The sequence below is a fragment of the Canis lupus genome, chromosome 35 (assembly GCF_048164855.1).
Source record: "Canis lupus baileyi chromosome 35, mCanLup2.hap1, whole genome shotgun sequence".
NCBI lineage: Eukaryota > Metazoa > Chordata > Mammalia > Carnivora > Canidae > Canis > Canis lupus.
In genome coordinates this window covers 21,359,653-21,370,237 of record NC_132872.1, presented here as the reverse complement: position 1 = coordinate 21,370,237, position 10,585 = coordinate 21,359,653, and positions in this window count along the sequence as shown.

Here is a 10,585-nt window from a genome sequence, read left to right as displayed (position 1 = left end):
AAAAGACATTCAAGGAAGCCTCACTTACATCTGGAAGTGTAATCCCTCCAGAAACCTGCAGAGGAATGATGTGGAACACATTTCAGATTTATTTGCTTAAGGAGAAACTCCTTGAATAATTTATCCACCAACTCTCAATTTTATTGACAGACTTGCTCCCAGGGATGTTAAATCCCAGCCTCCAGTGCTACTGTCTCAAAGGGCTGACTGAGCCTCCGTGGAGGAGAAAGCTCCCAGGAAGAGGAGCAAAGAAATGCACACTCCTTCAGCGTACACAGAAAATTCCCACTGAAGCAACAAGTGAATTTCCAGATGGGTAAAGGGATTTGCACAGGGCTGGGAATTTGCAACACATATTACACATTTAGATGAAGGGCCACATTTACCCTTAAAACTAAAAGTTAATGCAAGTATTATAAATCACAACAATGTAAAAATATAACTAATGAAAATCAAAAGTTATAAAGAAGGAAAAGTGACTTCTAGTAATGAAAACAATCTTAAGAGAACTAAAATATATAATAAAAAAGAGTTGGGTAGACGGGAAAAATTGGAAGAAACGTACATGCGCCCTATTCTGTGCTTTTAGTCTGGACTACCAGTACTTTTATTGTTGATGTACTATAAATAGAAATAAAAATGCATCATTTCACCTTAAAATAGTGGTACCTATCAGAAAAATTAAACTTGAACATTTTAACCATGATTTTATCTGGGAAATTAGAGTGGGCCTGGGACTTCTTTGCACAGAAAAGAATTCCTACCATTTTAAATAATTATTTTCTAAAATCATGCATTTTGATTAGTTTCTTTTTTTTTTTTTTCAGAAAAGTAAACAGAGGGACATAAAGAAGCAAGAGTGTAAGGTTGTATTATGTGATGATGACATACATGGGACCTGAATCTCAAACTTGTATATGTTTCATAAGTCATACTCCAAGTTTCAAAAAATTTCTATATAAAAGATTATTCTTAACTTGAGTTTTTACAAAATATGCTTGCTCTCAAATGATCATCCTACTTTAATTCCCAAGCTTTTGTTTTTTTCCCCTTCTCTGTGTTTAAATCAATCATTTTAAGCTGAAAATATTACTACTTTTTCAAATGTTTAAATAATAACAGTTTTGGTTTCAAACACCAGAAGCATCTGTGATAGTGTAATTGGAGCAGCAAAAGCAATTCTCTGTAAAAGTAAGAGCTATTTACTTGGGGTGACACTGGCTCAGCTAATAAAATGGAGAGTGGTTTTCCTCATAATGACTTTTGATCAAACTTTATGTAGTTTCCCAAAAGGGCACATTTTTGAGTGTAGAATTTATTCTGCAAGAAAAAAAAGTGACAAGGAAGAGGGCAGCACTATTTCTGAAATTGTTACTAACCACCTCCTAGGAAATTGCACACAGTAGGATTTAAACATAGAACATTTCCTGCTTCTCTCACTGCTGCAATATTATTGTCTTCCTCTTGTGCACTGTGTTCTTTAAAGAGCTATTGGGTGGCTATTTGTCCTAGAAATGAAATGCCAAGCATGGTGGTAGTTGAAGACACACAGGAGTATTGATATTGATATTGGAAGTGAGAGTGGAAAACAGAGAAATTGTGAAATAGCAAGGAAGAAGCAATCTTAAATATATTGATATGGAATATTGTATTTTAAATGCTGAAAATATTATTTTATGAATTCCCTCTTTTTTCCCCCTTAATTAAAACAATGTAAACAAAATGGAATGGAAAATTATCCTTCCCCCCTCTCTCATGCTCCTCTACATGCCCCTGTTCTCAAGTCAGGGATCATGCATTTTTAAATTTAAAAATTATTATGAAAGCAATACAAGAATGCATTTTACAAACATTTTAAAGTGTTTCAGCGGAGTGATAAAATAAAAATGTAAAAGTAGCCATTTCTACTATCAAACACTTCATCTCTGAATCTTAGTCCTAATCCACAAATTAAACACTTTAACCCTTTTTGCTTTGAATCTTTCAAGTGGATACTTCCCTTTATTGATTTACTATTTTTAAAAAAATGTATTTATTTATTAGAGAGAGAGAGCACAAGTAGGGGGAGTGGGAGAGGGAGAAGCAGGCCCCTGGCTGAACAGAGAGCCCGACACAGGACTCGATCCCAGGATCATGACCTGAGCTGAAGGCAGATGCTTAACTGGCTGACCCACCCAGGCACCCTGATTTACTAATTTTATATATTATTTATGAAATCTCCTATCTGAAGTTTGAGAATTTATTTAATTAATCTTATGCCTTACATTTATTTCTTATTCACTTCCCAGTATTTTAAAATTATACCTAGTTTTCAGACCATTTGTTTTTATGATTCTAAAATATATATTAAATCTCCATTTTATCCTTTAATTATAAACACATTACTCTAAATCTTGATTCTGTGTACTAGAACAAGCATGTCAATCATGTCACTCTCACCCAGTTTTTGCTGCTTCTGCATTCCATCTTCTGTCCATTATATTAGAACATTCTCATAGCCAAGACATATGCACATACATACCCATTTTGTTGAAGCATACCACCTATGTTTTAACTGTAACTGTAAAACTAGAAACAATATGATTAAGTTTTTTAAAGATCAGAACCAAGTAATGTGTATGGGAATAAAAGAGAAATCCTTAAACTATTGTGTTATGGAAAATAACATTTCCAAGTATTAAAGTAAATGCATTTCTCATGAACAATTCAACAGTTGTTCTAAATCAGAACTTATTTTACTTTCTTTTTATTTGGTCCTTTACTGATTTCTAATTACTTTCTCTTCCTTTTGAGAGATAATGGATATCCTTTCATGCTATCATTGTAGGAATCACATGTCTTAGATCATTTCCTTAACTCCATTTTTTAGTCTTTCATTTATTTTTTTTTCAATACAGCAATTATATTTTTTACTGCTAACAACTCTATTATATGGGTCTCATATTTATAGCAGTCTTTTCTTGTATTTTGAATGACTTCCCTCTTTTTTCTTCAAATTCCAGTAATATAATTTTAGAAGATTATCTCCCCTTCCTTGATTTCCACTTCAGTATTCTGAGATCTATTACATGTTTTCATCTTGCACTGTCTTTCTGTTGATTTTCTTCAAATGTTCTGTGTACCTGTCAGTACGATTACACGTGTAAATGGGAGTCTAAACTAGGTTTGTAAATACAGGCCTGAGATTCCTTTGTTATTGTGTAGGTTTCTTCCCAAAGAGGCCTTCCCTTAGGATTGAAGTTATGTAAGAATGATGAAATCATACTAATTGGCAACATCAGCTGCAGATAGGGAACAGAGAAATAAACTAAACACCAAATCATAGTCCTTGAGTTAACTATTCCTAACTGTTCTCCAAAATCCTATGATCTACAAAATAAGGCTCATAATCCTGGGTTTAACAGTAAATGATTAATTAGCGTTTAGAAAAAGTATCAGATTATTTAATTTTAATATCATTTTTTAAAAACACCTTTATATTACACATACATAATTTTTTCAGAAGGGACACATTAAAAAAGCAATAGTGTTGAATAATAAATTTTTAGAAAGCGACTGCTATACTGATTTATATTCACATTCTTTATTCTGAGCTTAGAGCTTTTTTCCAATGAAAAATACTAATTTATCACTACTGTAACAAATTTTATTAGCATTATTTCTTTGCTGTTCTCTTTCCTAGGTTCTCCACATAGTTATGGGTTTATTCTTTTTTAACAGATGCACTGTGCTTTCAGTAAGAATTGGAGAGAAATGGATTCCAAATATGTTTACCTAGGCTAGCCTTAGTCCCAGAAGACCCACAATCTTTTCAAGGAGAAATTACATATAGAGTAATTTACATTGAGAGTTTCAGTCTTTTAAAAAATATGCAAAACAAAAAAAAAAAATAAAAAAATAAAAAAATAAAAAAATAAAAAATATGCAAAACAAGGCAGAGGGACCCAGTATATGATAAAGAAGAGGCAAGGAAAGACTGATTCTGAAAAGGCTTTGAATATTGAGTTTGCTTCTTTCATGGGTAATTTGTTCTTATAGGTAACAGATAAAGAGAAAATAGAATGTAGTCCAGACTTCCTTTTAAAAATCTCTCCAATGAACCATAAAATACATAGCCCATTGTTTTAGGTAGTCCAACAGAGTAACATGTAGTAAACCTGTATAATACCTATATAATGAATTGAGTTATTAGATGATACAGTTTCATGGGAGGATATGTTGAAATTAAGAACTTCAAGTGTTTTATCCCTTGGAATATTTCAACAAAAGATTGAAACAAAATCTTTCAACTAAAGATTCCAAATAACTGTCTTTTCCTATTTTGGACTTATATTTGCTTATGTAGACAAATCTATGCTTCTAAGTTTTCATAGTTCATAAGCTAATTCTTCAGTTATTTCTCTCAAGACTATTGAGGAAGTCATCATGATATACTTGTTTGATCACCTGAAAGTAAAATTTTCTTCATCAATGTCTGTAAACACATAGGTATAGATTCTGCTGATGCATATTTATTACTCAAACCTAATTGAATTTATATTTTGAAGCTCCATCTCACCTCATTGTATTGAAGAACAGCATTGACAATATCAGTGTTATCTTTCTTTTTTCATATCATGTAATAAGATTCATGTAACCAGTGTCAGCTTGACATGAAACAGCTATATGCCATACAACAGGGGGTCTTCAATCTTGCTTGAAAGCAAATGGAGGGCTTCAAAGAACTTCAAGAAAGGAAGTAGTAGGACTTTTTTTTTTTTTTAAATAATACAGACTGAGGGAGGTAGGGAATATGGCATAAGAGCCAGACAACCAGAATTGAGGTCTTTTGAAACAGTGGCTTGCAGAACTACAAAACTGTAACAGAAGTGACAATTTTCAAACTAGTGTAGCTGCAATATTTCTAACTCAAAGATACATATGGGAAACCACGTATACTACATGGCTGATGGGGTGACCTGAGAAAGCAGTTCTGATGCATCCCTTCAGACTGTCATTCTTTACACAATTACACTCTACCCAATAAAAACAATGTAAGAGGATTCCCCTTGTAGTCTGGCTGCAATGATATTCTAATCAGGACAGAAAACTTCTGCAAATAGTAATGATGGAGGAATGAACTTGCAGGTAACAACAGCATTGGTTTCCTCTTATTCATTCAATTTCTCACCTATTGGAATAGTACCAATGCAATCTGAACAACCAGTCTCAGTTTATGGAGTCTCTAAAGGTAGTTTCATGCAATTAGCCAGGTATCGGTTAAAGGATGTCCACAAGATACAGATGACCAATAAGATATGAAGAAACAGTTATTATATAGCTTCAGGAAAAGTTATCATTTTGCTATTCAAAGGGACATTAGGAAGTCCCTATTTTTTCTCTATTAATTTTGATAAAGGAAGCATGCAGTATTGATTCTGTTCACTGTACACGGAAACCAATCTTCTCATCTAGGAAGGCCAAGAAGAGTCAGGTAAAGTGCATGGCTTCTTGATGATATGATGGAGCCACTGCTGAAGCAACAAGCTTCTAAGATTGGTTGCTTCACCTCTCTTAGTTAATACATTTATTTTTTCTGCCACTTTGGGTAGGGTTTCTTTTTATTGCAATTAGAAGCACCCTCACCAATACTATAATAGCTGAAGTTCTGCTTATCTAAGTCCCTATTGGGGTCTTATTCTCCCTCCCTCAGTTATGCTTTTGTTCAGAGAGGAAACATATGTTAAATTCTTCCCAACAACCTGGGAATTGGGAAAATGAGTCAATCCAAACATTAATTCTCTCCTTGGCTGATCATATAATGAACACCTATTTAACAAGCATGTAATGAGTATCACTGGAAAAGGAAATCTGCATACATATGTGTTGTGTATAAATATTCACCTAATATCTAGGGATTTTATATACTTTTGACAGAATTGACGCTGTCTTCAAAGATCTTTGTTTCAAAAATACTAAATATTTTCAAAGGAAAACTGCCAATGCCAAGACCTGACAGTTTTAAATTAGTCCTCTAAGCACAAATCAGTACCTCCCAAAGTTTAGTGTACATCTGTTTTGCTGTACAGTATTGAACAATTTTCTTGGTGAATGACAGTCTTAATATATTTTGAAGTCATGTATTTAGCCCAGATTATGTAATATATTTTTATAACTAAAATATAATAATGTGAAACAATACATTATCCCTTCCAAGCTGGGTAAATGACTGATAAGAAAATTATACAATCAGTCTCACCAGTAATTTTATTCATCAATCCTTTCCAGAAAGTAACAATGGAAAACACACACAGTGAATCTGTATATGGATTTTTTTTTTAAGTGTAGCTTTCAATATCATGAGGTTTACAATGTGAGGAAACTGTTTCTTGGGGTTAGTATTCAACTTGAGCTTGGTTCCATCCTCAACTCTTTGCTCTCTGTAGAAAATATCTATGAGCTCCTATAGCAATGAAACAAACCAACATATACAGATATGTTTTCTCTCATGATACACCCCTTTGAATTGCCATTCTTTCCATGATTCTAATCAACCCAATAAACAGCATAAGAGGTTTTTTTTTCTGTATGTTGGGAGGATGATATTCCTATTAGAAAACTAGAAATAGTTGGTTATGGGAAATATGTTTTTAAAAATATTTTCCTAAATTTCTTCATGCATCTGACTATTCATAATTCCATGAACAATTTCAGATTATTTATGGAAAGTCAAACTATCATTTATGTTCCACTCACATTTGAAGACCAACATGGCAAGAAGTCAAAACATTACAATTCTGAATTATTGGTAGTGGTAAGCTGCACCAACATTGCACTTGAGAGCTATTTCTAATGGTATGGTATTGGCATACAAAGAATAAGAAAAGTGGATTAAATATTGACCTTACAACTTCCCCAAATCCAACAAAACAATTGCTTCTGGCCTTTATGTAAATTCTGGACAATTTATGTGGTGCCAAAATCTGTTCTTTTTTGTTTGTTTGTTTGTTTGTTTGTTTGTTTTTAAAGATTTAATTTATTTATTCATGAGAGACACACAGAGAGAAAGAGAGACAGAGACACAGGCAGAGGGAGAGCAGGCTCCATGCAGGGAGCCCAACATGGGACTTGATCCTGGGACTCCAGGATCACACCCTGGGCTCAAGGTGGTGCCAAACCGCTGAGCCACCCAGGGATCCCCCTTGTTTTGTTTTTTTTAATCAAGAAGCAATTAGAAGATTTTGTCTCTCTCATGGAATCATAGAAAAGTCATCACATATTATTGACAATGAAAATGCTAGCATAGACTGAAACAAATCAATATTAAGAATGGAAAGAATGACATTAGATTTGCTTCAAACTCTTAAAATTTGGTGGCAGTCACTAGATTTTAGAAAGCTAAGGCACCCTGAATTGGTAAGTATGAGAAAGAGCATTATTATTATATCTAACTGTTGTTGATTTATAATAGCCATATACTTGAATTAGCTGACAATTTTGGCAAAAAAAAAAAAAAAACATACTAGATAAATTTTACTTGCCACAACCATCCAGATGACACATATTTTAAGTTACTTTTCACATACACAACAGAGACATAGGCAGAGGGAGAAGCAGTCTCCCTATGGGGAGCCCGATGTGGGACTCCATCCTAAGACCTCAGGATCACAACCTAAGCCGAAAGCAGAGGTTCAACCACTGAGCCACCCAGGTGCCTGAGAAGTAGTCTTTTAAAAGAAGATGTAAACATAGTTATTTTAAGCAGAATCCTTTAATATATAGTTCCCAAATACAAGATTGTTTTAAATATTCAAGTCATGTATTTTGTATGCTACTCGGCATTGAAATGCAGACAGATCTATTCATATTACTCAAAGAAGCATTACTTCAAAGGTCAAAGTACACTTTAAAAAAATTAAGGTAGAACTTCCAGTTTCCAGTATGGCGTATAAAGAGGTTGGAAATTGTCACTCCATCCTAACAATAAGTAAAACAAAATAAAACAAACAAACTAACAAACAAAAAAACCTGAAGAAACTGAAAAATCAAAAAGACCTCTTAATTTGTCAGAGAAGTGAGATCAGATCATAGGGCAAACCACTGTCCCTCAAACTGGAGAGACAGACAGGTAGAGTCAGAGAAACACAACTTACTGAAGCAGAAACCTCCAAGGAAACTAGTTCTGAGGTAGGAAAACCTGAGCTTTAACTGATGAATTGCTGGAGACTCAGTGTGGACAAGTCTGAGATTTTGTGGACAGTTAGATTTTAAAACTCTAGAGGGTCTTAATTATAGGAGATTCTCACTTTTTTTTTTTTTTTTTTTGAGTTTTACTCCCAGAAGCTCAGTCAGGTTCCCACACTGAAGGTCAGAGAAAAATTCCATCTCTTTAGGCTTCTAGGAGGAAGAGAGGAAAAGAAAACATTCTGAAATAAATAAATAAAATAAAATAAATGAAATAAAACAAAATAGAAAGGACATGAAATGATTATAAAAGTATGATTTAAACTGAGAACTATAGTCAAAATGATCCTGCGTATTTTGTTCTTTATAAGGCCTCAAGGTTCTTTATAAGGCCCTCAAGAGAAACTATTTTATCAGAGACTAACCTTATGAGATTTTATCAGAGCCATAGTGACATGGGGAGGGGAAGGAAGATACTCAACTCTAGCTCCCTCTTTCTATGTAAAGGAAGAGACACACTGTCCACCTACCTACCCCCGTCCACGCCCAGACATCCTGTCCTGCCTTAAATGGGGAGGAATTGATATTCACTTGTGAAGTTAACAAACTAGGAGCCCAGGATCACTAAAAGATTAAAACCTAATTAAAGAACTATATAATACTTCCTCTCTCCCAACACCTTACCAACAATTTAGCAATGGGGCCTACTTATGGTCCTTCACTTGCCCAGTAGATTATATCTAGCTCTTGAATAAAAATAACAAAGCATATTAGAAGGCATAACAAAACAAATATAAAAACAAAAAATAAAAACACCTACAGTTTGAAATAATTGAGCAAACATTAGAATCAGACTCAGATATGGCAAGAATGTTGGAATTACCAGACAGGGAAATTTTAAAAACTGTGACTAGCTTGCTAAGGGTTCTAATCAAAAAATGGGACAATATACAGAATAGATGTGTAAGGTAAGCAGAAAGATGGAAATTCTAAAGAAAAAAATTCTAGAGATCAAAAAACACTGTAATAAAATGAAAGTCTTTGATGGATTCATTAGTAGACTGGATATAACTAAGGGAAGACTTTCTGAGTTTAAGGATATGCCAATAGACACTAACAAAACTAAAAGAGAAAGAGACTAAAAAATAAAGAACAGAATATCCAAAAATTGAGGAAGAACTACAAAAGTTGTAATATACACATAATGGAAATTTCAGAAGGGTAAGAGAGAGAAAGGAACAAAAGAAATATTTGAAGTAGTCATGAATGAGAATTTCTGCAAGTTAATGTCAGAGGGGATCTTGTCAGACACCCAACCAGAGATCCAGGAAGCTCAGAGGAAATCAAGCAGGATAAATGCCAAAAAACTACGCCCAGACATATAGTGAAACTGCCAAAACTCAAAGATAAAGAAAAAATCTTGAAAGAAATAAAAGGAAAACAATATTCACTTAAAGGACTAAGAAAGATATATGTTCTACTTCTCAGAAACAATGAAAGGAAGAAGAGAAGGTAATGAAACACGTAAAGTGTTAAGAGAAAGAAAACAAAACACCAACCTAGAATTCTGCACCCTGTGAAACTATGCCTCAAAAGTAGAGGAAAAAAATAAAGATTTCCTCAAAAAAAATTAAGGAAATCTGTTGCCAGTAGACCTGCCTTACAAGAAATGTTAAAAGAAGTCTTTCAAAGAGAAGTAAAACGATATAGGTGTAGAAAGCCAGATTGACATAAAGAATGGAAAGCACATTGGAGAAGAAATTAAGTGAGGTAAAATTTTACATTTTATTTTTCTTATTATTAATTGATTCAAAAGAAGTTTATTCAAAATAATAGCAACAATATATTCTATTTTATACACCACACACACACACACACGCTTACATATGCTTATAGATAAGTGAAATGAATGACAGTAATGATACAAGAAACAGGAGGGAGGAATTAGCAATATTTTTTATTGTAAGAAATGTACACTACCTATGAAGCAGTATAGATTATTTGAAAGCAGACTTCTATTTGTTGTGTACATTGCAAATTCTAGAGAAAACCACTAAGAAAAGTAAAAAGTATAACTATAATTGATACGCTAATAAAGGAAAATGAGATCATATAAAATGCTTAATTCTGAAACCCCTCCAAAAAAGGGCAAAAAAAGACCGAAAAATAGAATAGTATCTAAGAACAATGAATGAAAAACAGTAACCAATATGGCAAGTATTGATCCAACTATGTCAATATCACTTTAAACATCAATGGTCTAAATATATTAATTAAAAGAGAGAGACTGTCAAAGTGCATGAAAGAACAGGACCCAACAGGATATTGTCTAAAAGAAACTCACTTTAAACAAAGAAAACATATTTTAAAAATGACAGAAACAGATAATCCATTCTTAACACTAATCAAAAGACGGCAAGAG